Source organism: Dendrobates tinctorius, unplaced genomic scaffold (genome assembly GCF_039654945.1).
Source record: "Dendrobates tinctorius isolate UK_male_01 unplaced genomic scaffold, ASM3965494v1 ptg000171l, whole genome shotgun sequence".
NCBI classification, from domain to species: Eukaryota; Metazoa; Chordata; class Amphibia; order Anura; family Dendrobatidae; genus Dendrobates; species Dendrobates tinctorius.
The window spans coordinates 11,151,034-11,177,871 of record NW_027361838.1 but is presented as its reverse complement, the minus strand read 5'-3'; positions in this window follow the sequence as shown (position 1 = coordinate 11,177,871).

Sequence of the window (26,838 nt, the reverse complement as noted above, 5' to 3'; positions counted from 1 at the left end):
GACACGTAAAATACTTAACACACCTCTCATGGACGCTGGCTTCGAAACGACACCTCAACGGAGTCTGTGCGTGTAGCGGTTCGGGCCGCATTAATTGCGGAAATCAACTTAATAATAATAATAAGAAGAAGAATAAGTTAGCAGCGTTCGGATTACAATATAGTGGTTTTTTTCAAACCACTATAACTAGATGTGTATTTCCTGAAGGAAGTACAGATAGTGGTTTGAAATGGTGCTCGGGCTGCCCCTTTAAGAGAGACTTGCCTGCTGCCCCAGCAAGACTTTCAAGTCAGGCTCTGTTTTAACTGTGGGTGCCTCTCAGGGGCCAATTTGGCCTCAGGGTCTGATTTGGTGGATGGGGCCCCTCAGGATCAGATTCGGTGGCCTGGGCTCCTCAGGGCTTGAATTGGTGGCCGGGATCCCTCAGGGTTTGATCTTGTGGGTGTTACCCCTCTGGGTGTGATTTGGTGGGCGGGGCCTCTCTGAGTCCGATTTTGTGGGCGGAGTCTTTCAGGGTCCTATTTGGTGGATGGGGCCACTCTGGGTCTGATTTGGTGGGTGGGGCCCCTAAGGGTCCGATTTGATGGGTCCGATTTGGTGGGCTGGGCCACTCTGGGTTCGATTTGGAGGCCAGGGTGGCTCAGTCTCCGTTTTGTAGGCTAGGGTCAATCAGCCTCCGTTTTGGAGCCTGGGGTCACTCAGCATTCGATTTGGCGCACTGGCCCTTTAATCAATCAATCAATCAAATTTATTATCGCCAAGTACATATTACATATATACAAGGAATTCTTTGTGGCAAAGAGGCAACATAATATATAACAACAGATACAACAAGTAACATCTAACAAGACAGATACAGTATATAGTCTACACATGACGATTTAATTGTTGAACAGAGAGTGGATAGAAGCTGTTCATATGGCGGTTGGTACTGCATTTGGGGATTCTGAAGCGACGTCCTGAAGGGAGTAGTTGGAATGAGGAGTGTCCCGGGTGAGAGGGATCGGATGAAATTTTCAATGTGTGGGATCGAATACTCTTATCATAAAGATCCTGGATTTTAGGCAGGGGGAGCCTATAATTCTCTCTGCTGTTCTGAAAGTCCTTTGTAAGCGGAGTTTGTCATGCGCAGTGGCTCCCCCATACCAGACTATCAGAGAGGAACAAATCACAGATCTGATGACAGCATTAAAGAATAAGATCAGCAGATTCTTAGACAAGACTCATTTTGGTGCGCCGGCCCTTTAAGAATCACTTAGGAGCGTCGGCCGTTTAAGAGCCAGTTTGGCGCACTGGGCTTTTAAATCCACTTTGGCGCACATTCTCTTTCAGGGGCATGCGTCATGTGATGAAGCTAGATTTGCATTTGTGCTCTGGGTTTCGCTTTAAGAGCTGATATTATCTGCCAGAAACTCTGTCCTGGAGGGGTCATGAAAAGTTCGTAGGCGTTGGCATAGTAACTGGGTGTGCCTGCACATATCAATGAGCTTAACTGCTATTTGAATCGCCTCACGACTGCCCCATGTTTTCCCTATGGCAACATTTTGCCGTTAAAATGCATTGAGACAATACATTTCAATGACAGGAAAATGTTTTTTCAAACTCAAATTGCACAAAAACTATAAATCTGATCGACATGAAAAATACTTAGCACACCTCTCGTGAACGCTGGCTTTGAAACGACACCTCAACGGAGTCTGTGCGAGTAGCGGTTCGGGCCGCATTAATTGCGGAAATCAACTAATATAATAATAATACTAGATGTGTATTTCCTGAAGGAAGTACAGATAGTGGTTTGAAATGGTGCCCGGGCTGCCCCTTTAAGAGAGACTTGCCTGCTGCCCCTGCAAGACTTTCAACTCAGGATACGATTTAACTGTGGGTGCCTCTCAGGGGCCACTTTGGCCTCATGGTCTGATTTTGTGGGTGGGGCCCCTCAGGGCCTGATTTTGTGGGTGGGGCCCCTCAGGGTCCGATTTTTTTGGGTGGGGCCTCTCAGGGTCCAATTTTGTGGCCGGGGCCACTCAGGGTTCGATTTGGTGGCCGGGGCCCCTCAGGGTCCGATTTGGTGGCCGGGGCCCCTCAGGGTCTGATTTGGTGGGTGGGGCCCCTCAAGGTCCGATTTTGTGGCTGGGGCCCCTCAGGGTCCGATTTTGTGGCCGGGGCCAATCAGGATCCGATTTTTGTGGCCGGAACCCCTCAGGGTCCAATTTTGCAGGTGGGGCCCCTCAGGGTCCGATTTTGTGGCCGGGGCCCGTCAGGGTCCGATTTTGTGGGTGGGACCTCTCAGGGTCCGATTTGGTGGGCGGGGCCCCTCAGGGTCCAATTTGGTGGGCAGGTCCCCTCAGGGTCCGATTTTGTGGGTTGGGCCCCTCAGGGTCCGATTTTGTGGCCGGGGCCCCTCAGGGTCCGATTTTGTGTCAGGGGCCCCTCAGGGTCCGATTTTGTGGTTGGGTCCCCTCAGGGTCCGATTTTGTGGTTGGGGCCCCTCAGGGTCCGATTTTGTGGCCGCGGCCCCTCAGGGTCTGATTTTGTGGCCGTGGCCCCTCAGGGTCCGATTTTGTGGCAGGGGCCCCTCTGGGTCCGATTTTGTGGGTGGGGCCCCTCTGGGTCCAATTTGGTGGGTGGGACCACTCTGGGTCCAATTTGGTGGGCGGGGCCTCTCAGGGTCCGATTTTGTGGTTGGGTCCCCTCAGGGTCTGATTTTGTGGTTGGGGCCCCTCAGGGTCCGATTTTGTGGCCGGGGCCTATCAGGGTCCAATTTTTGACTGGGGCCCATCAGGGTCCGATTTTGTGGCCGCGGCCCCTCAGGGTCTGATTTTGTGGCAGGGGCCCCTCTGGGTCTGATTTTGTGGGCGGAGCCCCTCTGGGTCCAATTTGGTGGGCGGGACCACTCTGGGTCCAATTTGGTGGGCGGGACCAATCTGGGTCTGATTTGGTGGGCGGGGCCTCTCAGGGTCCGATTTGGTGGGTGGGGCCCCACAGGGTCCGATTTGGTGGGCGGGGCCACTCTGGGTAAGATTTGGAGGCTGGGGTCGCTCAGCCTCCAATTTGGAGGCCGGGGTCGTTGAGCTTCCGATTTGGAGGCCGAGGTCAAAAAGCCTCTGATTTGGAGGCCGGGGTCGATGAGACTCCGATTTGGAGGCCGGGGTGGCTCAGCCTCCGATTTGGAGGCCGGGGTGGCTCAGCCTCCGATTTGGAGGCCGGGGTGGCTCAGCCTCCGATTTGGAGGCCGGGGTGGATCAGCCTCCGATTTGGAGGCCGGGGTGGCTCAGCCTTCGATTTGGAGGCCGGGGTGGCTCAGCCTCCGATTTGGAGGCCGGGGTCGATCAGCCTCCGATTTGGAGGCCGGGGTGGCTCAGCCTCCGATTTGGAGACCGGGGTGGCTCAGCCTCCGATTTGGAGGCCGGGGTGGCTCAGCCTCCGATTTGGTGGCCGGGGTCGATCAGCCTCCGAATTGGAGGCCGGGGTGGCTCAGCCTCCGATTTGGAGGCCGGGGTGGCTCAGCCTCCTATTTGGAGGCCGGGGTGGCTCAGCCTCCTATTTGGAGGCCGGGGTGGCTCAGCCTCCTATTTGGAGGCCGGGGTGGCTCAGCCTCCGATTTGAAGGCCTGGGTCGATCAGCCTCCGATTTGGAGGCCGGGGTGGATCAGCCTCCGATTTGGAGGCCGGGGTGGATCAGCCTCCGATTTGGAGGCCGGGGTGGCTCAGCCTCCGATTTGGAGGCCGGGGTGGCTCAGCCTCCGATTTGGAGGCCGGGGTGGCTCAGCCTCCGATTTGGAGGCCGGGTTGGCTCAGCCTCCGATTTGGAGGCCGGGGTGGATCAGCCTCCGATTTGGAGGCCGGGGTGGATCAGCCTCCGATTTGGAGGCCGGGGTGGCTCAGCCTCCGATTTGGAGGCCGAGGTGGATCAGCCTCCGATTTGGAGGCCGGTGTGGATCAGCCTCCGATTTGGAGGCCGGGGTGGCTCAGCCTCCGATTTGGAGGCCGGGGTCGATCAGCCTCCGATTTGGAGGCCGGGGTGGCGCAGCCTCCTATTTGGAGGCTGGGGTGGCTCAGCCTCTGATTTGGAGGCCTGGGTCGATCAGCCTCCGATTTGGAGGCCGGGGTGGATCAGGCTCCGATTTGGAGGCCGGGGTGGCTCAGGCTCCGATTTGGAGGCCGGGGTGGATCAGCCTCCCATTTGGAGGCCGGGGTGGCTCATTGTCCGATTTGGAGGCCGGGGTGGCTCAGTCTCCGATTTGGTGTGTCGGCCCTTTAAAACTCATTTGGGTGCGCTGGCCCTTTAACAATCACTGGCGCGTTGGCCCTTTAAGAGCTAGTTTGGCTGACTGGGCTTCTTTTAAATCCACTTTGGCGCACACATTCTCTCTCAGGGGCATGTGTCATGTGATGAAGCTAGATTTACATTTGTGCTGTGAGTTTCGCTTTAAGAGCTGATATTATGTGGCAGAGGCTCTGTGCTGGGGTTCAAGTGAAGTTCGTAGGCGTTGGCATAGTAACTGGGTCTGCCTGCGCATATCAATGAGCTCAACTGTCATTTCAATCGCCTCAGGGCACGTTTTGCCATTTCCTATTGAAAAGCAGTGGAGACAGTGCATTCCAATGACGGGAAAAAAAATTTTCAAACGCAAATTGCGCAAAAACTACAAATCCGATCGACACGAAAAATACTTAGCACACCTCTCATGGACGCTGGCTTTGAAACGACACCTCAACGGAGTCTGTGCGTGTAGCGGTTCGGGCCGCATTAATTGCGGAACTCAACTTAATAATAATAATAATTAGAAGAATAAGTTAGCAGCGTTCGGATTACAATATAGTGGTTTTTTCAAACCACTATAACTAGATGTGTGTTTCCTGAAGGAAGTACAGATAGTGGTTTCAAATGGTGCCCGGGCTGCCCCTTTAAGAGAGACTTGCCTGCTGCCCCTGCAAGACTTTCAACTCAGGATACGATTTAACTGTGGGTGCCTCTCAGGGGCCACTTTGGCCTCATGGTCTGATTTTGTGGGTGGGGCCCCTCAGGGCCTGATTTTGTGGGTGGGGCCCCTCAGGGTCCGATTTTTTTGGGTGGGGCCTCTCAGGGTCCGATTTTGTGGCCGGGGCCACTCAGGGTCCGATTTGGTGGCCGGGGCCCCTCAGGGTCCGATTTGGTGGCCGGGGCCCCTCAGGGTTTGATTTGGTGGGTGGGGCCCCTCAAGGTCCGATTTTGTGGCTGGGGCCCCTCAGGGTCCGATTTTGTGGCCGGGGCCAATCAGGATCCGATTTTTGTGGCCGGAACCCCTCAGGGTCCAATTTTGCAGGTGGGGCCCCTCAGGGTCCGATTTTGTGGCCGGGGCCCGTCAGGGTCCGATTTTGTGGGTGGGACCTCTCAGGGTTCGATTTGGTGGGCGGGGCCCCTCAGGGTCCAATTTGGTGGGCAGGTCCCCTCAGGGTCCAATTTTGTGGGTTGGGCCCCTCAGGGTCCGATTTTGTGGCCGGGGACCCTCAGTGTCCGATTTTGTGTCAGGGGCCCCTCAGGGTCCGATTTTGTGGCCGCGGCCCCTCAGGGTCTGATTTTGTGGCCGTGGCCCCTCAGGGTCCGATTTTGTGGCAGGGGCCCCTCTGGGTCCGATTTTGTGGGTGGGGCCCCTCTGGGTCCAATTTGGTGGGCGGGACCACTCTGGGTCCAATTTGGTGGGCGGGGCCTCTCAGGGTCTGATTTTGTGGTTGGGACCCCTCAGGGTCCGATTTTGTGGTTGGGGCCCCTCAGGGTCCGATTTTGTGGCCGGGGCCTATCAGGGTCCAATTTTGTGACTGGGGCCCATCAGGGTCCGATTTTGTGGCCGCGGCCCCTCAGGGTCTGATTTTGTGGCAGGGGCCCCTCTGGGTCTGATTTTGTGGGCGGAGCCCCTCTGGGTCCAATTTGGTGGGCGGGACCACTCTGGGTCCAATTTGGTGGGCGGGACCACTCTGGGTCTGTTTTGGTGGGCGGGGCCTCTCAGGGTCCGATTTGGTGGGCGGGGCCCCACAGGGTCCGATTTGGTGGGCGGGGCCACTCTGGGTAAGATTTGGAGGCTGGGGTCGCTCAGCCTCCAATTTGGAGGCCGGGGTCGTTGAGCTTCCGATTTGGAGGCCGAGGTCAAAAAGCCTCTGATTTGGAGGCCGGGGTCGATGAGACTCCGATTTGGAGGCCGGGGTGGCTCAGCCTCCGATTTGGAGGCTGGGGTGGCTCAGCCTCCGATTTGGAGGCCGGGGTGGATCAGCCTCCGATTTGGAGGCCGGGGTGCCTCAGACTCCGATTTGGAGGCCGGGGTGGCTCAGCCTCCGATTTGGAGGCCGGGGTCGAACAGCCTCCGATTTGGAGGCCGGGGTGGCTCAGCCTCCGATTTGGAGACCGGGGTGGCTCAGCCTCCGATTTGGAGGCCGGGGTGGCTCAGCCTCCGATTTGGAGGCCGGGGTCGATCAGCCTCCGATTTGGAGGCCGGGGTGGATCGCCTCAGGGCACGTTTTGCCATTTCCTATTGAAAAGCATTGGAGACAGTGCATTCCAATGACGGGAAAAAAAATTTTCAAACGCAAATTGCGCAAAAACTACAAATCCGATCGACACGAAAAATACTTAGCACACCTCTCATGGACGCTGGCTTTGAAACGACACCTCAACGGAGTCTGTGCGTGTAGCGGTTCGGGCCGCATTAATTGCGGAAATCAACTTAATAATAATAATAATAAGAAGAATAAGTTAGCAGCGTTCGGATTACAATATAGTGGTTTTTTCAAACCACTATAACTAGATGTGTGTTTCCTGAAGGAAGTACAGATAGTGGTTTCAAATGGTGCCCGGGCTGCCCCTTTAAGAGAGACTTGCCTGCTGCCCCTGCAAGACTTTCAACTCAGGATACGATTTAACTGTGGGTGCCTCTCAGGGGCCACTTTGGCCTCATGGTCTGATTTTGTGGGTGGGGCCCCTCAGGGCCTGATTTTGTGGGTGGGGCCCCTCAGGGTCCGATTTTTTTGGGTGGGGCCTCTCAGGGTCCGATTTTGTGGCCGGGGCCACTCAGGGTCCGATTTGGTGGCCGGGGCCCCTCAGGGTCCGATTTGGTGGCCGGGGCCCCTCAGGGTCTGATTTGGTGGGTGGGGCCCCTCAAGGTCCGATTTTGTGGCTGGCGCCCCTCAGGGTCCGATTTTGTGGCCGGGGCCAATCAGGATCCGATTTTTGTGGCCGGAACCCCTCAGGGTCCAATTTTGCAGGTGGGGCCCCTCAGGGTCCGATTTTGTGGCCGGGGCCCAACAGGGTCCGATTTTGTGGGTGGGACCTCTCAGGGTCCGATTTGGTGGGCGGGGCCCCTCAGGGTCCAATTTGGTGGGCAGGTCCCCTCAGGGTCCGATTTTGTGGGTTGGGCCCCTCAGGGTCCGATTTTGTGGCCGGGGACCCTCAGGGTCCGATTTTGTGTCAGGGGCCCCTCAGGGTCCGATTTTGTGGCTGCGGCCCCTCAGGGTCTGATTTTGTGGCCGTGGCCCCTCAGGGTCCGATTTTGTGGCAGGGGCCCCTCTGGGTCCGATTTTGTGGGTGGGGCCCCTCTGGGTCCAATTTGGTGGGCGGGACCACTCTGGGTCCAATTTGGTGGGCGGGGCCTCTCAGGGTCCGATTTTGTGGTTGGGACCCCTCAGGGTCCGATTTTGTGGTTGGGGCCCCTCAGGGTCCGATTTTGTGGCCGGGGCCTATCAGGGTCCAATTTTGTGACTGGGGCCCATCAGGGTCCGATTTTGTGGCCGCGGCCCCTCAGGGTCTGATTTTGTGGCAGGGGCCCCTCTGGGTCTGATTTTGTGGGCGGAGCCCCTCTGGGTCCAATTTGGTGGGCGGGACCACTCTGGGTCCAATTTGGTGGGCGGGGCCTCTCAGGGTCCGATTTGGTGGGCGGGGCACCACAGGGTCCGATTTGGTGGGCGGGGCCACTCTGGGTAAGATTTGGAGGCTGGGGTCGTTCAGCCTCCAATTTGGAGGCCGGGGTCGTTGAGCTTCTGATTTGGAGGCCGAGGTCAAAAAGCCTCTGATTTGGAGGCCGGGGTCGATGAGACTCCGATTTGGAGGCCGGGGTGGCTCAGCCTCCGATTTGGAGGCCGGGGTGGCTCAGCCTCCGATTTGGAGGCCGGGGTGGATCAGCCTCCGATTTGGAGGCCGGGGTGCCTCAGACTCCGATTTGGAGGCCGGGGTGCCTCAGACTCCGATTTGGAGGCCGGGGTGCCTCAGACTCCGATTAGGAGGCCGGGGTCGAACAGCCTCCGATTTGGAGGCCGGGGTGGCTCAGCCTCCGATTTGGAGACCGGGGTGGCTCAGCCTCCGATTTGGAGGCCGGGGTGGCTCAGCCTCCGATTTGGAGGCCGGGGTCGATCAGCCTCCGATTTGGAGGCCGGGGTGGCTCAGCCTCTGATTTGGAGGCCGGGGTGGCTCAGCCTCCTATTTGGAGGCCGGGGTGGCTCAGCCTCCTATTTGGAGGCCGGGGTGGCTCAGCCTCCTATTTGGAGGCCGTGGTGGCTCAGCCTCCGATTTGAAGGCCTGGGTCGATCAGCCTCCGATTTGGAGGCCGGGGTGGATCAGCCTCCGATTTGGAGGCCGGGGTGGATCAGCCTCCGATTTGGAGGCCGGGGTGGATCAGCCTCCGATTTGGAGGCCGGGGTGGCTCAGCCTCCGATTTGGAGGCCGGGGTGGCTCAGCCTCCGATTTGGAGGCCGGGGTGGCTCAGCCTCCGATTTGGAGGCCGGGTGGATCAGCCTCCGATTTGGAGGCCGGGGTGGATCAGCCTCTGATTTGGAGGCCGGGGTGGCTCAGCCTCCGATTTGGAGGCCGAGGTGGATCAGCCTCCGATTTGGAGGCCGGGGTGGATCAGCCTCCGATTTGGAGGCCGGGGTGGATCAGCCTCCGATTTGGAGGCCGGGGTGGCTCAGCCTTCGATTTGGAGGCCGGGGTCGATCAGCCTCCTATTTGGAGGCCGGGGTGGCGCAGCCTCCTATTTGGAGGCTGGGGTGGCTCAGCCTCTGATTTGGAAGCCTGGGTCGATCAGCCTCCGATTTGGAGGCCGGGGTGGATCAGGCTCCGATTTGGAGGCCGGGGTGGATCAGGCTCCGATTTGGAGGCCGGGGTGGATCAGCCTCCCATTTGGAGGCTGGGGTGGCTCATTGTCCGATTTGGAGGCCGGGGTGGCTCAGTCTCCGATTTGGTGTGTCGGCCCTTTAAGACTCATTTGGGTGCGCGGGCCCTTTAACAATCACTTTGGCGCGTTGGCCCTTTAAGAGCTAGTTTGGCTGACTGGGCTTCTTTTAAATCCACTTTGGCGCACACATTCTCTCTCAGGGGCATGTGTCATGTGATGAAGCTAGATTTGCATTTGTGCTGTGGGTTTCGCTTTAAGAGCTGATATTATGTGGCAGAGGCTCTGTGCTGGGGTTCAAGTGAAGTTCGTAGGCGTTGGCATAGTAACTGGGTCTGCCTGCGCATATCAATGATCTCAACTGTCATTTCAATCGCCTCAGGGCACGTTTTGCCATTTCCTATTGAAAAGCATTGGAGACAGTGCATTCCAATGACGGGAAAAAAAAATTTCAAACGCAAATTGCGCAAAAACTACAAATCCGATCGGCACGAAAAATACTTAGCACACCTCTCATGGACGCTGGCTTCGAAACGACACCTCAACGGAGTCTGTGCGTGTAGCGGTTCAGGCCGCATTAATTGCGGAAATCAACTTAATAATAATAATAAGAAGAATAAGTTAGCAGCGTTCGGATTACAATATAGTGGTTTTTTCAAACCACTATAACTAGATGTGTATTTCCTGAAGGAAGTACAGATAGTGGTTTCAAATGGTGCCCGGGCTGCCCCTTTAAGAGAGACTTGCCTGCTGCCCCTGCAAGACTTTCAACTCAGGATCCGTTTTAACTGTGGGTGCCTCTCAGGGGCCACTTTGGCCTCAGGGTCCGACTTTGTGGGTGGGACCCCTCAGGGCCCGATTTTGTGGGTGGGGCCCCTCTGGGTCCGATTTTGTGACCGGGGCACCTCAGGGTCCAATTTTGTGGGTGTGGCCCCTTAGGGTCCGATTTGGTGGACGGGGCCACTCAGGGTCCGATTTGGTGGGCGGGGCCACTCAGGGTCCGATTTGGTGAGTGGGGCCCCTCAGTTCAATTTGGTCAGCGGGGACCCTCAGGGTCCGATTTTGTGGGTGGGGCCCCTCAGGGTCCGATTTTGTGGTTGGGGCCTTTCAGAATCCGATTTAGTGGGCGGGGCCCCTCAGGGTCTGAATTGGTGGGCGGGGCCCCTCAGGGTCCGATTTGGTGGGCGGGACCCCTCAGGGTCCGATTTGGTGGGTTGGGCCCCTCAGGGTCCGATTTTGTGGGTTGGGCCCCTCAGGGTCCGATTTTGTGCCGGGGCCCCTCAGGGTCCGATTTTGTGGCCGGTGCCTCTCAGGGTCCGATTTTGTGGTTGGGGCCCCTCAGGGTCCGATTTTGTGTCCGGAGCCTCTCAGGGTCCGAATTTGTGGTAGGGGCCCCTCAGGATCCGATTTTGTGGCCGGGGTCCCTCAGGGTCCGATTTTGTGGCCGGGTCCCCTCAGGGTCCAATTTTGTGGGTGGGGCCCCTCAGGGTCCAATTTTTTGGCCGGGGCCCCTCAGGGTCCAATTTTGTGGGTGGGGCCCCTCAGGGTCCAATTTTGTGGGTGGGGCCCTTCAGGGTCCGATTTTGTGGTTGGGGCCCCTCAGGGATCGATTTTGTGGTTGGGGCCCCTCAGGATCCGATTTTGTGACCGGGTCCTCAGGGTCTGATTTTGTGGGTGGGGCCCCTCAGGGTCCGATATTGTGGGTGGGGCCCCTCAGGATCCGATTTTGTGGGTTTGGCCCCTCAGGATCTGATTTTGTGGTTGGGGCCCCTCAGGGTTCAATTTTGTAGGCGGGGCCCCTCAGGGTCCGATTTTGTGGCCGGGGCCCCTCAGGGTCCGATTTTGTGGCCGGGGCCCGTGAGGGTCCGATTTTGTGGCCGGGACCCCTCAGGGTCCGATTTTGTGGTTGGGGCCCCTCAGGGTCCGATGTTGTGGCAAGGGCCCCTCAGGGTCCGATTTTGTGGCCGGATCCCCCTAGGGTCCGATTTTGTGGGCGGGGCCCCTCAGGGTCCGATTTGGTGGGCGGGGCCACTCTGGGTCCAATTTGGTGGGCGGGGCCACTCTGGGTCCGATTTGGTGATCGGGGCCACTCTGGGTCCGATTTGGTGGGCGGGGCCACTCTGGGTCCGATTTGGTGGGCGGGGCCACTCTGGGTCCGATTTGGATGCCAGGGTGGCTCAGCCTCCTTTTTGTAGGCCAGGGTCTATCAGCCTCCGATTTGGAGCCTTGGGTCACTCAGCTTTCGATTTGGCGCGCCGGCCCTTTAAGACTCATTTTGGTGCGCCGACTCTTTAAGAATCACTTTGGCGCGTCGGCCCTTTAAGAGCAAGGGTGGCTCACTGGGCTTCTAAATCCACTTTGGCGCACATTCTCTCTCAGGGGCATGTGTCATGTGATGAAGCTAGATTTGCATTTGTGCTGTGGGTTTTGCTTTAAGAGCTGATATTATGTGGCAGAAGCTCTGTCTTGGAGAGGTCATGTGACGTTCGTAGGTGTTGGCATAGTAACTGGGTCTGCCTGCGCATATCAATGAGCTTAACTGCCATTTCAATCGCCTCAGGGCATGTTTTGCCATTTCCCATTCAAATGCATTGAGACAGTGCATTCCAATGACGGGAAAAAAAATTTTCAAACGCAAATTGCGCAAAAACTACAAATCCGATCGACACGAAAAATACTTAGCACACCTCTCATGGACGCTGGCTTCGAAATGACACCTCAACGGAGTCTGTGCGTGCAGCGGTTCGGGCCGTATTAATTGCGGAAATCAACTTAATAATAATAATAATAATAACTAGATGTGTATTTCCTGAAGGAAGTACAGATAGTGGTTTGAAATGGTGCCTTGGCTGCCCCTTTAAGAGAGACTTGCCTGCTGCCCCTGCAAGACTTTCAACTCAGGATCCGTTTTAAATGTGGGTGCCTCTCAGGGGCCACTTTGGCCTCAGGGTCTGATTTGGTGGGTGGGGCCCCTCAGGATCCGATTCGGTGGCCTGGGCTCCTCAGGATTTGAATTAGTTGCCGGGATTCCTCAGGGTCCAATTTTGTGGGTGGGGCCCCACAGGGTCTGATTTTGTGGGTGTGGCCCCTCAGGGTCGGATTTTGTGGGTGTTTGCCCCTCAGGGTCCGATTTTGTGGGTGGGTCCCCTCAGGGTCCGATTTTGTGGGTGGGGCCCCTCATGGTCTGATTTTGTGGGTGGGGCCCCTCAGGGTATGATTTTGTGTCCGGGGCCCCTCAGGGTCCGATTTTATGGCCGGGGCCCCTCAGGGTCTGATTTTATTGCCGGGGCCCCTCAGGGTCTGATTTTGTGGCTGGGGCCCCTCAGGGTCCGATTTTGTTGGTTGGGCCCCTCGATCCGATTTTGAAGGTGGGGCCCCTCAGGGCTTGAATTGTTGGCCGGGATCCCTCAGGCTCCTATTTTGTGGGTGTGGCCCCTCAGGGTCCGATTTTGTGAGTGGGGCCCCTCAGAGTCCGATTTGGTTGACGGGGCCCCTCAGGGTCCGATTTTGTGGGTGGGGCCCCTCAGGGTCCAATTTTGTGGGTGGGGCCCCTCAGGGTCCAATTTTGTGGGCGGGGCCCCTCAGGGTGCGATTTTGTGGATGGGGCCCCTCAGGGTCCGATTTTGTGGCCGGGGCCCCTTAGGGTCTGATTTTTTGGGTGGGGCCCCTCAGGGTCCTATTTTGTGGCCCGGGGCCCCTCAGGGTTCAATTTTGTGGCTGGGGCCCCTCAGGGTCTGATTTTGTGGCCGGGTCCACTCAGGGTCCGATTTTGTGGGTGGGGCCCCTTAGGGTCTGATTTTGTGGGTGGAGCCCCCTGGGTCCATTTTGGTGGGCGGGGCTACTCTGGGTCCGATTTGGTGGGCGGGGCCCCTCAGGGTCTGATTTGGTGGGCGGGGCCCCTCGGGGTCTGATTTGGTAAGCGGGGCTCCTCAGGGTCCGATTTGGTTGGCGTGGCCTCTCTCGGTCCGATTTAGTGGGCAGTGCCCCTCAGGGTCCGATTTGGTGGGTGGGGCCCCTCAGGGTCCAAATTGGTGGGCGGGGCCCCTCAGGGTCCGAATTGGTGGGCGGGGCCCTTCATGGTCCGATTTGGTGGGCGGAGTCACTCTGGGTCCGATTTGGTGGACGGAGCTCCTCAGGGTCCGATTTGGTGGGCAGGGCCCCTCTGGGTCCGATTTTGTGGGCGGGGCCCTTTAGGGCCCGATTTGATGGGTGGGGCCACTCTGAGTCTAATTTAGTGGGCGGGGCCCCTCAGTGTCCGATTTGGTGGGCTGTGCCACTCTGGGTCTGTTTTTGGTGGGCGGGGCCACTCTGGGTCCGATTTGGAGGCCAGGGTGGCTCAGCCTCCGATTTGGAGCCTGGGGTCACTCAGCTTTCGTTTTGGCGCGTCGGCCCTTTAAGACTCATTTCGGTGCGCCGGCCCTTTAAGAATCACTTTGGTGCATCGGCCCTTTAAGAGCCAGTTTGGCTCATTGGGCTTCTAAATCCACTTTGGCGCACATTCTCTCTCAGGGGCATGCGTCATGTGATGAAGCCAGATTTGCATTTGTGCTGTGGGTTTCGCTTTAAGAGCTGAAATTATCTGCCAGAAACGCTGTCCTGGAGAGGTCATGTGAAGTTTGTAGGAGTTGGCATAGTAACTGGGTGAGCCTGCGCATATCAATGAGCTTAACTGCCACCTCACGACTGTCCCATGTTTTCCCTATGGCAACATTTTCCCATTGAAATGCATTGAGGAAAATGTTTTTTCAAATGCAAATTGCGCAAAAACTACTAATCCGATCGACATGAAAAATACTTAGCACACCACCCGTGGACGCTGGCTTTGAAACGACGCCTCAACGGAGTCTGTGCGTGGAGCTATTCGGGCCGCATTAATTGCGGAAATCAACTGAATAGTAATAATAACTAGATGTGTATTTCCTGAAGGAAGTACAGATAGTAGTTTGAAATGGTGCCCGGGCTGCCCCTTTAAAAGAGACTTGCCTGCTACCCCTGCAAGAATTTCAACTCAGTATCCGTTTTACCTGTGGGTGCCTCTCAGGGGCCACTTTGGCCTGTGGGGCCCCTCAGGGTCTGATTTGGTGGGTTGGGCCCCTCAGGATCCGATTCAATGGACTGGGCTCCTCAGGGCTTGAATTGGTGGGCGGGGCCACTCTGGGTCCGATTTGGTGGGCGAGGCCCCACAGGGTCCGGTTTGGTAGGCACAGCCCCTCAGGGTCTGATTTGGCGGGTGGGACCCCTCTGGGTCCGATTTGGTGGGCGGGGCCCCTCAGGGTTCGATTTGGTGGGTGGGGCACCACAGGGTCCGATTTGATGGACGGGGCCCACAGGGTCTGATTTGGTGGGAGGGGCCACTCTGGGTTCAATTTGGTGGGCGGGGCCCCAGAGGGTCCGATTTGGTGAGTGGGGCCCCACAGGGTCCAATTTCGTGGGCGGGGCTCCTCTAGTTCCGATTTGGTAGACGGGGCCTCTCAGGGTCCGATTTGGTGGGCGGGTCACCTCAGGATCCGATTTGGTGAGTGGGGCTCTTCAGGGTATGATTTGGCAGGCGGGGCCCATGAGGGTCTGATTTGGTGGGCGGCGCCCCTCATGGCCTAATTTGGTGGGCGGGGCCCCTCAGGGTCTGATTTGGTGGGTGGGACCCCTCAGGGTCTGATTTGGTGGGTGGGACACCTCAGGGTCTGATTTGGTGGGCGAGGCCACTCTGGGTCCAATTTGGTGGGTGGGGCCCTTCATGGTACAATTTGGTAGGCGGGACCACTCTGAGTCTGATTTGGTGGGAGGGACCCTTCAGGGTTCAATTTGGTGGGCGGGGCCTCTTTGGGTCCGATTTGGTGGGCGGGCCACTCCGGGGCTGATTTGTTGGCCTGGGTGGCTCAGCCTCAGATTTGTAGGCCAGGGTCAATCAGCCTCCGATTTGGAGCCTGGGGTCACTCAGCATTCGATTTGGCGCGCCGGCCCTTTAAGGCTCATTTTGGTGCGCCAGCCCTTTAAGATTCATTTAGGCGCGATGGCTGTTTAAGAGCTAGTTTGGCGCACTGGGCTTCTAAATTCACTTTGGCATACATTCTCTCTCAGGGGCACGCGTCATGTGGTGAAGCTAGATTTGCGCTGTGGGTTTCGCTTTAAGAGCTGATATTATCGCCAGAAACCGTGTCCTGAGGGCGTCATGTGAAGTTCGTTGGCGTTGGCATAGTAACTGGGTCTGCCTGTGCATATCAATGAGCTAAACTGCCATTTGAATCGCCTCAGGGCATATTTTCTCTAAGGCAAAATTTCCCCATTGAAAAACATTGAGACAATACATTCAAATGACGGGAAAAAAAATTTCTAATGCAAATTGCGCAAAAACTACAAATCCAATCGACATGAAAAATACTTCGCACACCTCTCGTGGACGCTGGCCTCAAAACGACACCTCAACGGAGTCTGTGCGTGTAGCGGTTCGGGCCGCATTAATTGCGGAAATCAACTGAATAATAAGAATAAGTTAGCAGCGGTCGGATTACAAAATTAATACTAGATGTGTATTTCCTGAAGGAAGTACAGATAGTGGTTTGAAATGGTGCCCGGGCTGCCCCTTTAAGAGAGACTTGCCTGCTGCCCCTGCAAGACTTTCAACTCAGGATACGATTTAACTGTGGGTGCCTCTCAGGGGCCACTTTGGCCTCATGGTCTGATTTTGTGGGTGGGGCCCCTCAGGGCCTGATTTTGTGGGTGGGGCCCCTCAGGGTCCGATTTTTTTGGTTGGGGCCTCTCAGGGTCCGATTTTGTGGCCAGGGCCACTCAGGGTCCGATTTGGTGGCCGGGGCCCCTCAGGGTCCGATTTGGTGGCCGGGCCCCCTCAGGGTCTGATTTGGTGGGTGGGGCCCCTCAAGGTCCGATTTTGTGGCTGGGGCCCCTCAGGGTCCGATTTTGTGACCGGGGCCAATCAGGATCCGATTTTTGTGGCCGGAACCCCTCAGGGTCCAATTTTGCAGGTGGGGCCCCTCAGGGTCCGATTTTGTGGCCGGGGCCCGTCAGGGTCCGATTTTGTGGGTGGGACCTCTCAGGGTCCGATTTGGTGGGCGGGGCCCCTCAGGGTCCAATTTGGTGGGCAGGTCCCCTAAGGGTCCGATTTTGTGGGTTGGGCCCCTCAGAGTCTGATTTTGTGGCCGGGGCCCCTCAGGGTCCGATTTTGTGTCAGGGGCCCCTCAGGGTCCGATTTTGTGGTTGGGTCCCCTCAGGGTCCGATTTTGTGGTTGGGTCCCCTCAGGGTCCGATTTTGTGGCCGCGGCCCCTCAGGGTCTGATTTTGTGGCCGTGGCCCCTCAGGGTCCGATTTTGTGGCAGGGGCCCCTCTGGGTCCGATTTTGTGGGTGGGGCCCTTCTGGGTCCAATTTGGTGGGCGGGAACACTCTGGGTCCAATTTGGTGGGTGGGGCCTCTCAGGGTCCGATTTTATGGTTGGGTCCCCTCAGGGTCCGATTTTGTGGTTGGGGCCCATCAGGGTCCGATTTTGTGGCCGGGGCCTATCAGGGTCCAATTTTGTGACTGGGGCCCATCAGGGTCCGATTTTGTGGCCGTGGCCCCTCAGGGTCTGATTTTGTGGCAGGGGCCCCTCTGGGTCTGATTTTGTGGGCGGAACCCCTCTGGGTCCAATTTGGTGGGCGGGACCACTCTGGGTCCAATTTGGTGGGCGGGACCACTCTGGGTCCGATTTGGTGGGCGGGGCCTCTCAGGGTCCGATTTGGTGGGCGGGGCCCCACAGGGTCCGATTTGGTGGGCGGGGCCACTCTGGGTAAGATTTGGAGGCTGGGGTCGCTCAGCCTCCAATTTGGAGGCCGGGGTCGTTGAGCTTCCGATTTGGAGGCCGAGGTCAAAAAGCCTCTGATTTGGAGGCCGGGGTCGATGAGACTCCGATTTGGAGGCCGGGGTGGCTCAGCCTCCGATTTGGAGGCCGGGGTGGCTCAGCCTCCGATTTGGAGGCCGGGGTGGATCAGCCTCCGATTTGGAGGCCGGGGTGGATCAGCCTCCGATTTGGAGGCCGGGGTGGCTCAGCCTCCGATTTGGAGGCCGGGGTGGCTCAGCCTCCGATTTGGAGGCCGGGGTCGATCAGCCTCCGATTTGGAGGCCGGGGTGGCTCAGCCTCCGATTTGTAGACTGGGGTGGCTCAGCCTCCGATTTGGAGGCCGGGGTGGCTCAGCCTCCGATTTGGAGTCCGGGGTCGATCAGCCTCCGATTTGGAGGCCGGGGTGGCTCAGCCTCCGACTTGGAGGCCGGGGTGGCTCAGCCTCCTATTTGGAGGCCGGGGTGGCTCAGCCTCCTATTTGGAGGCCGGGGTGGCTTAGCCTCCTATTTGGAGGCCGGGGTGGCTCAGCCTCCTATTTGGAGGCCGGGGTGGCTCAGCCTCCCATTTGAAGGCCTGGGTCGATCATTCTCCAATTTGGAGGCCGGGGTGGATCAGCCTCCGATTTGGAGGCCGGGGTGGATCAGCCTCCGATTTGGAGGCCGGGGTGGATTAGCCTCCGATTTGGAGGCCGGGGTGGATCAGCCTCCGATTTGGAGGCCGGGGTGTCTCAGCCTCCGATTTGGAGGCCGGGGTGGCTCAGCCTCCGATTTGGAGGCCGGGGTGGCTCAGCCTCTGATTTGGAGGCCGGGGTGGTTCAGCCTCCGATTTGGAGGCCGGGGTGGATCAGCCTCCGATTTGGAGGCCGGGGTCGATCAGCCTCCGATTTGGAGGCCGGGGTCGATCAGCCTCCGATTTGGAGGCCGGGGTGGATCAGCCTCCGATTTGGAGGCCGGGGTGGATCAGCCTCCGATTTGGAGGCCGGGGTGGCTCAGCCTCCCATTTGGAGGCCGGGGTCAATCAGCCTCCGATTTGGAGGCCGGGGTGGCTCAGCCTCCTATTTGGAGGCTGGGGTGGCTCAGCCTCTGATTTGGAGGCCTGGGTCGATCAGCCTCCGATTTGGAGGCCGGGGTGGATCAGGCTCCGATTTGGAGGCCGGGGTGGATCAGGCTCCGATTTGGAGGCTGGGGTGGATCAGCCTCCAATTTGGAGGCCGGGGTGGCTCATTGTCCGATTTGGAGGTCGGGGTGGCTCAGCCTCCGATTTGGAGGCCGGGGTGGCTCAGTCTCCGATTTGGTGTGTCGGCCCTTTAAGACTCATTTGGGTGCGCTGGCCCTTTAACAATCACTTTGACGCGTTGGCCCTTTAAGAGCTAGTTTGGCTGACTGGGCTTCTTTTAAATCCACTTTGGCGCACACATTCTCTCTCAGGGGCATGTGTCATGTGATGAAGCTAGATTTGCATTTGTGCTGTGGGTTTCGCTTTAAGAGCTGATATTATGTGGCAGAGGCTCTGTGCTGGGGTTCAAGTGAAGTTCGTAGGCGTTGGCATAGTAAATGGGTCTGCCTGCGCATATCAATGAGCTCAACTGTCATTTCAATCGCCTCAGGGCACGTTTTGCCATTTCCTATTGAAAAGCATTGGAGACAGTGCATTCCAATGACGGGAAAAAAAATTTTCAAACGCAAATTGCGCAAAAACTACAAATCCGATCGACACGAAAAATACTTAGCACACCTCTCATGGACGCTGGCTTCGAAACGACACCTCAACGGAATCTGTGCGTGTAGCGGTTCGGGCCGCATTAATTGCGGAAATCAACTTAATAATAATAATAAGAAGAATAAGTTAGCAGCGTTCGGATTACAATATAGTGTTTTTTTCAAACCACTATAACTAGATGTGTATTTCCTGAAGGAAGTACAGATAGTGGTTTGAAATGGTGCCCGGGCTGCCCCTTTAAGAGAGACTTGCCTGATGCCCCTGCAAGACTTTCAACTCGGGATCCGTTTTAACTGTGAGTGCCTCTCAGAGGCCACTTTGGCCTCAGGGTCTGATTTGGTGGGTGGGGCCCCTCAGGATCCGATTCCTTGGCCTGGGCTCCTCAGGGTTTGAATTGTTGGCGGGGATCTCTCAGGCTCCGATTTTGTGGGTGTGGCCCCTCAGGGTCCGATTTTGTGGGTGGGGCCCCTCAGGTTCCGATTTTGTGAGTGGGGCCCCTCAGGGTCCGATTTTGTGGCCGGGGCCCCTCAGGGTCCGATTTTGTGGCCAGATCCCCTCAGGGTCCGATTTTCTGGCCGTGGCCCCTCAGGGTCCGATTATGTGGGTTGGGACCCTCAGGGTCTGATTTTGTGGCCAGGGCCCCTCAGGGTCCGATTTTGTGGCCGGGGCCCCTCAGGGTCCGATTTTGTGGCCAGGGCCCCTCAGGGTCTGATTTTGTGGTTGGGACCAATCAGGGTCCGATTTTGTGGTTGGGGCCCCTCAGGGTCAGATTTGGTGGGTTGGGCCCCTTAGGGTCTGATTTTGTGGGCGGAGACCCTCTGGGTCCGATTTGGTCGGTAGGGCCACTCTGGGTCCGATTTGGTTGGCGGGACCACTCTGGGTCCGATTTAGTGGGCGGGGCCCCACAGGGTCCGATTTGGTGGGCAGGGCCCCTCAGGGTCCGGTTTGGTGGGCGGGGCCTCTCTGGGTCCGATTTGATGGGCGGGGCCACTCGGTAAGATTTGGTGGGCGGGGCCACTCTGGGTAAGATTTGGAGGCCGGGGTCGATGAGCTTCCGATTTGGAGGCCGAGGTCAAAGAGCCTCCGATTTGCAGGCCGGGGTGGCTCAGCCTCCGATTTGGAGGCCGGGGTGGCTCAGCCTCTGATTTGTAGGCCGGGGTGGCTCAGCCTCCGATTTGGAGGCCGGGGTGGCTCAGCCTCCGATTTGGAGGCCGGGGTGGCTCAGCCTCCGATTTGAAGGCCGGGGTCGATCAGCCTCCGATTTGGAGGCCGGGGTGGCTCAGCCTCCCATTTGGAGGCCGGGGTGGCTCAGCCTCCCATTTGGAGGCCGGGGTGGCTCAGCCTCTCATTTGGAGGCCGGGGTCGATCAGCCTCCCATTTGGAGGCCGGGGTGGCTCAGCCTCCGATTTGGAGGCCGGGGTGGCTCAGCCTCCCATTTGGAGGCCGGGGTGGCTCAGCCTCCGATTTGGAGGCCGGGGTCGATCAGCCTCCGATTTGGAGGCCGGGGTCGATCAGCCTCCGATTTGGAGGCCGGGGTGGCTCAGCCTCCCATTTGGAGTCCGGGGTAGCTCAGCCTCCCATTTTGAGGCCGGGGTGGCTCAGCCTCCCATTTGGAGGCCGGGGTGGCTCAGCCTCCCATTTGTAGGCCGGGGTGGCTCAGCCTCCGATTTGAAGGCCGGGGTCAATCACCCTCCGATTTGGAGGCCGGGGTGGCTCAGCCTCCCATTTGGAGGCCGTGGTGGCTCAGCCTCTGATTTGAAGGCCGGGGTCAATCACCCTCCCATTTGGAGGCCGGGGTGACTCAGCCTCCCATTTGGAGGCCTGGGTGGCTCAGCCTCCGATTTGGAGGCCGGGGTGGCTCAGCCTCAGATTTGAAGGCCGGGGTCAATCACCCTCCGATTTGGAGGCCGGGGTGGCTTAGCCTCCGATTTGGAGGCCGGGGGGTCTATCAGCCTCCCATTTGGAGCCTGTGGTCACTCAGCTTTCGATTTGGCGTGTTGACCCTTTAAGACTCATTTCGGTGCGCCGGCCCTTTAACAGTCACTTTTGCACTTCGGCCCTTTAAGAGCCAGTTTGGCTCACTGGGCTTCTAAATACACTTTGGCGCACATTCTCTCTCAGGGGCATGTGTCATGTGATGAAGCTAGATTTGCATTTGTGCTGTGGGTTTCGCTTTAAGAGCTGATATTATGTGGCAGAAGCTCTGTTCTGGAGATGTCATGAGACGTTCGTAGGCGTTGGCATAGTAACTGGTTCTGCCTGCGCATATCAATGAGCTCAACTGCCATTTCAATCGCCTCAGGGCACGTTTTGCCATTTCCCCATTCAAATGCATTGGAGACAGTGCATTCCAATGACGGGAAAAAAAATTTTCGAACGCAAATTGCGCAAAAACTACAAATCTGATCGACACGAAAAATACGTAGCACACCTCTCATGGGCGCTGGCTTCGAATCGACACCTCAACGGAGTCTGTGCGTGTAGCGTGTATTAATTGCGGAAATCAACTTAATAATAATAATAATAAGAAGAATAAGTTAGCAGCGTTCGGATTACAATATAGTGGTTTTTTCAAACCACTATAATAAGAAGAAGAATAAGTTAGCAGCGTTTTGATTACAATATAGTGGTTTTTTCAAACCACTATAACTAGATGTGTATTTCCTGAAGGAAGAACAGATAGTGGTTTGAAATGGTGCCCGGGCTGCCCCTTTAAGAGAGACTTGCCTGCTGCCCCTGCAAGACTTTCAACTCAGAAATGTGGGTGCCTCTCAGGGGCCACTTTGGCCTCAGGGTCTGATTTGGTGGGTGGGGCCACTCAGGATCCGATTCGGTGGCATGGGCTCCTCAGGATTTGAATTAGTTGCCGGGATTCCTCAGGGTCCAATTTTGTGGGTGGGCCCCTCAGGGTCTGATTTTGTGGGTGTGGCCCCTCAGGGTCGGATTTTGTGGGTGTTTGCCACTCAGGGTCCGATTTTGTGGGTGGGTCCCCTCATGGTCCGATTTTATGGGTGGGGACCCTCAGGGTCCGATTTTGTGGTTGGGGCCCCTCATGGTCTGATTTTGTGGGTGGGGCCCCTCAGGGTATGATTTTGTGTCCGGGGCCCCTCAGGGTCCGATTTTATGGCCGGGGCCCCTCAGGGTCTGATTTTATAGCCGGGGCCCCTCAGGGTCTGATTTTGTGGGTGGGGCCTCTCAGGGTCCGATTTTGTGGGTGGGGCCCCTAGGGGTCCGATTTTGTGGCTGGGGCCCCTCAGGGTCCGATTTTGTTGATTGGGCCCCTCAGGGTCCGATTTTGAGGGTGTGGCCCCTCAGGGTCCAATTTTGTGGGTGGGGACCCTCAGAGTCCGATTTGGTTTGGCGGGGCCGATTTTGTGGGTGGGGCCCTTTAGGGTCCAATTTTGTGGGTGGGGCCCCTCAGGGTCCGATTTTGAGGGCAGGGCCCCTCCGGGTTCAATTTTGTGGGCGGGGCACCTCAGGGTCCGATTCTGTGGGCGGGGCCCCTCAGAGTCCAGTTTGGTGGCCGGGATCTCTCAGGGTCCGATTTTGTAGCCCGGGCCCCTCAGGGTCTGATTTTGTGGTTGGGGCCCCTTAGGGTCCGATTTTGTGGTTGGGGCCCCTTTGGGTCCGGTTTTGTGGTTGGGGGCCCTCAGGGTCCGGTTTTGTGGCCGGGGCCCCTCAGGGTCTGATTTTGTGGTTGGGGCCCCTCAGAGTTCGATTTTGTGGCCGGGGCCCCTCAGGGTCCGATTTTGTGGCCGGGGCCCCTCAGGGTCCGATTTTGTGGCCGGGGCACCTCAGGGTCCGATTTTTTGGATGGGGCCCCTCAGGGTCCGATTTTGTGGCCCGGGGCCCCCAGGGTCCGATTTTGTGGCCCGGGGCACCTCAGGGTCCAATTTTGTGGTTGGGGCCCCTCAGGGTCTGATTTTGTGGCCGGGTCCACTCAGGGTCCGATTTTGTGGGTGGGGCCCCTTAGGGTCTGATTTTGTGGGTGGAGCCCCCTGGGTCCATTTTGGTGGGCGGGGCTACTCTGGGTCCGATTTGGTGGGTGGGGCCCCTCGGGGTCTGATTTGGTGGGCGGGGCTCCTCAGGGTCCGATTTGGTGGGCGTGGCCTCTCTCGGTCCGATTTAGTGGACAGTGCCCCTCAGTTTCCGATTTGGTGGGCGGGGCCCCTCAGGGTCCAAATTGGTGGGCGGGGCCCTCTGGGTCCGATTTGGTGGGCGGGGCCCTTCATGGTCCGATTTGGTGGGCGGAGTCACTCTGGGTCCGATTTGGTGGACGAAGCTCCTCAGGGTCCGATTTGGTGGGCAGGGCCCCTCTGGGTCCGATTTGGTGGGCGGGGCCCTTCAGGGCCCGATTTGGTGGGTGGGTCCACTCTGAGTCTAATTTGGTGGGCAGGGCCCCTCAGTGTCCGATTTGGTGGGCTGTGCCACTCTGGGTCTGTTTTTGGTGGGCGGGGCCACTCTGGGTCCGATTTGGAGGCCAGGGTGGCTCAGCCTCCGATTTGGAGCCTGGGGTCACTCAGCTTTCGTTTTGGCGCGTCGGCTCTTTAAGACTCATTTCGGTGTGCCGGCCCTTTACGAATCACTTTGGCGCTTCGGCCCATTTAGAGCCAGTTTGGCTCACTGGGCTTCTAAATCCACTTTGGCGCATATTCTCTCTCAGGGGCATGCGTCATGTGATGAAGCTATATTTGCATTTGTGCTGTGGGTTTTGCTTTATGGCCGGAGTCACACTGGCGAGGAATACGGGAGAGTGAGAGGCGTTAAAAGCACGCATTAGACACGGACCAATGATTTTCTATGGGGTCACTCGCACCAGGCGTATATTTCTCCTCAGTATCCTACGCTCCGTGCCACTCGCAGCATGCTGCGATTGTCAGCGTACTACGCCCGTAGTACGCCAATGCAAGTCTATGGGTGCGAAAAAATACGGATTACACACGGACCACACATGTGACTTGCGAGAAATACGCACCAGGTGTCTTTAGAAACCCTGTCATAGGGCTCCATAATATGTCCATTTTTTGCAAGCCTGCGAGAAAATCTCACCATACGGATGTCATACGGATTACATACGGATGCTGACATGCGCAAAATACGCGACCACACCTTGATTACGGATGACATACGGAGCACTGTTTAGGGGTCTGTCATCCATCTTACGCATGTAAAATACGGAGCGTATTTTGCGCAGGTTAGTGTGACTCCAGCCTAAGAGCTGATATTATGTGGCAGAAGCTCTTTCCTTGGGGCGTCATGTGACGTTCGTAGGCGTTGGCATAGTAACTGGGTGTACCTGCGCATATCAATGAGTTCAACTGCCATTTCAATCGCCTCAGGGCATGTTTTGTCTATGGCAAAATTTCCCCATTCAAAAGCATTGGAGACAGTGCATTCCAATGCGGGAAAAAAAATTTCTAACGCAAATTGCGCAAAAACTACAAATTCGATCGACACGAAAAATACTTGGCACACCTCTCATGGATGCTGGCTTCGAAACGACACCTCAATGGAGTCTGTGCGTGTAGCGGTTCGGGCCGCATTAATTGCGGAAATCAACTGGAAAATAATAATAAGAAGAATAAGTTAGCAGCGTTCGGATTACAATATAGTGGTTTTTTCAAACCACTATAACTAGATGTGTATTTCCTGAAGGAAGTACAGATAGTGGTTTGAAATGGTGCATGGGCTGCCCCTTTAAGAGAGACTTGGCTGCTGCCCCTGCAAGACTTTCAACTCAGGATCCGTTTTAAATGTGGGTGCCTCTCAGGGGCCACTTTGGCCTCAGGGTCTGATTTGGTGGGTGGGGCCCCTCAGGATCCGATTAGGTGGCCTGGGCTCCTAAGGATTTGAATTAGTGGCCGGGATTCCTCAGGGTCCAATTTTGTGGTTGGGGCCCCTCAGGGTCTGATTTTGTAGGTGTGGCCTCTCAGGGTCCGATTTTGTGGGTGGGGCCCCTCAGGGCCCGATTTTGTGGCTGGGGCCCCTCAGGGTCTGATTTTGTGTGTGGGGCCCCTCAGGGTACGATTTTGTGGCCGGGGCCCCTCAGGGTCCGATTTTGTGAGTGGGGCCCCTCAGGGTCCGATTTTATGGTCGGGGCCCCTCAGGGTCTGATTTTATGGCCGGGGCCCCTCAGGGTATGATTTTGTGGGTGGGGCCCCTCAGGGTCCGATTTTGTGGCCGGGACCCCTCAGGGTCCGATTTTGTGGCCGGGGCCTCTCAGGGTCCGATTTTGTGGGTGTGGCCCCTCAGGGTCCGATTTTATGGGTGGGGACCTCAGGGTCCGATTTTGTGGGTGGGGCCCCTCATGGTCCGATTTTGTGGGTGGGGCCCCTGAAGGTACGATTTTGTGGCCGGGGCCCCTCAGGGTCCGATTTTATGGCCGGGGCCCCTCAGGGTCTGATTTTATGGCCGGGGCCCCTCAGGGTCTGATTTTGTGGGTGGGGCCCCTGAGGGTCCGATTTTGTGGCCGGGACCCCTCAGGGTCCGATTTTGTGGCCGGGGCCTCTCAGAGTCCGATTTTGTGGCCGGGGCCCCTCAGGGTCCGATTTTGTGGCCAGGGCCCGATTTTGTGGCTGGGGCCCCTCAGTGTCCGATTTTGTTGGTTGGGCCCCTCAGGGTCCGATTTTGAGGGTGGGGCCCCTCAGGGTCCGATTTTGTGGGTGGGGCCCCTCAGAGTCCGATTTGGTTGGCGGGGCCCCTCAGGGTCCGATTTGGTGGGCGGGGCCCCCAGGGTCCAATTTTGTGAGTGGGGCCCCTCTGGGTTTGATTTTGTGGCCGGGGTCTCTCAGGGTCCGATTTTATGGCTGGGGCCCCTCAGGGTCCGATTTTGTGGTTGGGGCCCCTTAGGGTCCGATTTTGTGGTTGAGGGCTCTCAGGGTCCGATTTTGTGGGTGGGGCCCCTCAGAGTCCGATTTGGTTGGTGGGGCCCCTCAGGGTCTGATTTAGTGGGCGGGGCCTCTCAGGGTCCGATTTTGAGGGCGGGGCCCCTCAGGGTCCGATTTTGTGTGCGGGCCCCTGAGGGTCCGATTTGGTGGGCGGGGCCCCTCAGGGTCCAATTTTGTGGGTGGGGCCCCTCTGGGTTCGATTTTGTGGCCGAGGCCCCTCAGGGTCCGATTTGGTTGGCGGGGCCACTCAGAATCCTATTTGGTGAGCGGGGCCACTCAGGGTCCGATTTGGTCAGTGGGGCCCCTCAGGGTCCGATTTGGTCGGCGGGGCCCCTCAGGGACGATTTGGTGGGCGGGACCCCTCAATGTCCGATTTTGTGGTTGGGGCCCCTCAGGGTCCGATTTTGTGTCCGGGGCCCCTCAGGGTCATATTTTGTGTTTGGGGCCTTTCAGAATCCGATTTGGTGGGTGGGGCCCCTCGGGGTCCGATTTTGTGGCCGGGACCCCTCAGGGTCTCATTTTGTGGTTGGGGCCCCTCAGGGTCTGATTTTTTGGTTGGCGCCCCTCAGGGTCTGATTTTGTGGCCGGGACCCCTCAGGGTCTGATTTTGTGGTTGGGGCCCCTCAAGGTCTGATTTTGTGGCCGGGACCCCTCAGGGTCTGATTTTGTGGTTGGGGCCCTTCAGAATCTGATTTGGTGGGCGGGGCCCCTCAGGGTCCGATTTGGTGGGTGGGCCACTCAGGGTCCAATTTGGTGGGCTGGGCCCCTCAGGTCCAATTTGGTGGGCGGGGCCCCTCAGGGTCCGATTTGGTGGGCACGGCCCCTCAGAGTTCAATTTGGTCAGTGGGGACCCTCAGGGTCCGATTTGGTCAGCGGGGCCCCTCAGGGTCAGATTTGGTGGACGGGGCCCCTCAGGGTCAGATTTGGTGGTTGGGGCCCCTCAGGGTCCGATTTTGTGGGTGGAGCCCCTCAGGGTCCGATTTTGTGTCCGGGGCCCCTCAGGGTCCGATTTTGTGGTTGGTGCCCTTCAGAATCCAATTTGGTGGACGGGGCCCCTCAGGTTCCGATTTGGTGAGCGGGGCCCCTCAGGGTCCGATTTTGTGGTTGGGGCCTTTCAGAATCCGATTAGGTGGGCGGAGCCGCTCAGGGTCCGATTTGGTGAGCGGGGCCCCTCAGGGTCCGATTTTGTGGTTGGGGCCTTTCAGAATCCGATTTGGTGGGCGGAGCCGCTCAGGGTCCGATTTGGTGAGCGGGGCCCCTCAGGGTCCGA